The sequence below is a fragment of the Cebus imitator genome, unplaced genomic scaffold, assembly GCF_001604975.1.
Source record: "Cebus imitator isolate Cc_AM_T3 unplaced genomic scaffold, Cebus_imitator-1.0 Scaffold19, whole genome shotgun sequence".
Classification (NCBI taxonomy): domain Eukaryota; kingdom Metazoa; phylum Chordata; class Mammalia; order Primates; family Cebidae; genus Cebus; species Cebus imitator.
In genome coordinates this window covers 3602174-3604975 of record NW_016107334.1, presented here as the reverse complement: position 1 = coordinate 3604975, position 2802 = coordinate 3602174, and positions in this window count along the sequence as shown.

Genomic DNA, 2802 nt, shown 5'->3' with positions numbered 1-2802 from the left:
ATGGTCACTCCACTTCTTTTTTCTTTTCTTTTTTTTTTTTTTTTTTTTTGTTTCAGTGTCCCTATCTTGGCTCAGGCTGGAATGTGGAGTGCAGTGGCCCTATCTTGGCTCACTGCAGCCTCCGCCTCCCAGGTTCAAGTGATTCTCCTGCCTCAGCCTCCCCGAGTAGCTGGGATTACAGGCACTCACCACTATGCCCAGCTAATTTTTTGTATTTTTTAAGTAGAGACGGGGTTTCACCCTGTTGGCCAGGCTGGTCTCAAATTCCTGACCTCGTGATTTGCCTGCCTTGGCCTCCCAAAGTGCTGGGATTACAGGCATGAGCCGCCGTATCTGGCATGGTCACTCCACTTCTAAGAAACAACCACAAATAATAACAAAAGAACTACTAACCCTTGGCCTTCAAACGCACTTTATTTTTTAAGAAGTACTTTTATGACTGTTATTCCTTCCTGTTGTCCTTCAGACACCCCTGCAAGACCAATAGGAAGGCTACCAGTATTTTCAATTTGTAAATAAGGATCCAAGAAGTGAATGACTCTGCCGCAATCACTGAGGCAGAGGCGGAATAAAAGATGTAGTCTCTGCCCTTCACACGCCCCCACCACCTTCTCAGATGGCAAGAAGAGACAGACACCCCCCGAGCTTAGGCAGGGTGAGGCAGAAGAGATTAAAGTAAGATGGGGCAAACCGGAGGTGAGAGAGAAGCTCAGGAAATTCAGAGCGAGGGCTGCAGAAAACTCATCTTTGCCTACAATGCCTACTCCAGCCGGATATCAACATGCAGGGCTCCACACCAGCATTCTGATAGATTCTGAACTACAAGAGTCCGGAATATTAGCAGCTGAGCTCCTCCCTAGCCCAGCCAAATATGCCATGAAAAGGCCGTTTCCCAGGGGATGTATGGTAGGTCAGAACCCTAATCAAGCGCCAATTCAATTTAACTGCTGGTGATTTCAGCACAGTGCTCTGAGCTCCCATTTAAATGCAAGGGGAGTTGACTTTCGAGGTAACAGCTTCAGGGGAGGCTTTCTTCCCTTGGCTAGACGGAGCAGTAGCTCACACTGTGCACCTGGCAATGAACTGGGACCCTTTTAGAGGTACCTGACTTGGGCTTCTGGATTCTGTCAGGAGGCAGACGGGAGGGAGACTAGCAGCAAGGGCCACAGAAGGGCCGAGGTACCCCTGGCACCTTTAGATCCCAAAATACAAAGAGCCACCAGCACCATCAGCACACACACACTCTCTCTCTGCCCCTTGGTCTCTCTCTGTCTCTTCCACTCTGTATCCCTCTCTCTGTGTCTCTGCCTCTTTCCCTCTGTATTTCTTTCTTTTTCTTTTTTTTATTTTTTCTTTTACTTTTTCTTTTTTTAAGACGGAGTTTCACCATGTTGGTCAGTCCGATCTTGAACTCCCGACCTCAGGTGATCCGCCCGCCTCAGCCTCCAAAGTGCTTGGATTGCACGCATGAGCCACCATGCCCAGCCCCTCTCTGTCTATTTCTATCTCTTGGTGTCTCTCTGTTTCTGTCTCTGTATATTTCTCTATCTGTCTCTATGTGTCTGTGTCTCTATTTCTCTGTCTCTGCATCTCCATCTCTCTCTTTCCACATCACTGTCTCTCCCTCTCCCTCTGTATGTCTATCTTTCTCTCTGCCTCTATCTCCTCCCGAGAGGGAGGAGCTCAACTGCTAATATTCTGGAAGCTTGTAGCTCAGAATCTATCAGAACATTGGTGTGGATGATGACTCCTTTGTGACGCTATCTGGCTGGACTGGGCGGTGTAGGCAAAGGTGGGTTTTCTGCAGCACTCTCTCTGCTTCTGTTTCTCTGTCTATCTCTTTCTCTGTCTCTATCTTTCTTAACCCTCTGTGTCTTTCTGTCTCTATCTCTCTGTCTCTCTTTCTGTCTCTGTCTCTATTTCTGTCTCTATTTCTCTCTCTCTGTCTCTGTCTCTGTATCTCTATCTCTCTCTGTCTCTATTTCTCTCTCTGTCTCTGTCTCTCTGTCTCTGTCTCTCTATCTCTGTCTCTCTGTCTCTATTTCTCTCCCTGTCTCTGTCGCTATCTCTGTCTCTCTATCTCTGTCTCTATTTCTCTCTCTGTCTCTGTCTCTCTGTCTCTATTTCTCTCTCTCTGTCTCTGTCTCTCTGTCTCTATTTCTCTCTCTCTGTCTCTGTCTCTCTGTCTCTCTCTGTCCCTGTATCTCTGTCTCTCGGTCTCTGTCACTGTCTCTCATATGCTCAGGGGTATTTATGCCAGGCAGGCATTTCCAAGGAGCTTTTGAGTCTGAGTTATCATCTGGGATTTCTATCAGGCTCCATCTGCTTCCAGAACTGTGTGCAAACAGTAACATCCAAAGCTCAGAAAAGGGAGGAGGTAAAACATTTTTATTTGTTCTGACCAGAAAAGCCGTATGATCTAGAATGTGTGAAAGTCAGTCAGAAAAAAACAAGGGAAAACAGATTGTCGGAGCTGGTCATAGCCCACAAGAGTCTCTCAGACCCAAACAGTGTGGCCCAGGCGTACATAAAACAAGCCCACGACATATGCCTTGTGTCCAACAACGCAGCTTTCTGAGCCACTCCTCCGTGTCTATTGGAAGAGCAAACGAACCTGGTTGAAATCCCAGCTCTACAGCTTTCTACTGTGTCATCTTGAGCAAATTCTTCACTTTTCCGAGCCTTAGTTTCCTCCACTGTAAAACAGGACTCGTAATTTCTACTCTGTAGGAGGATCATGAAGACAAAACCCTTTAAAAGCCTCTAGCATGGCATCTACCATGTCACAAGGGTCCAGTAAAT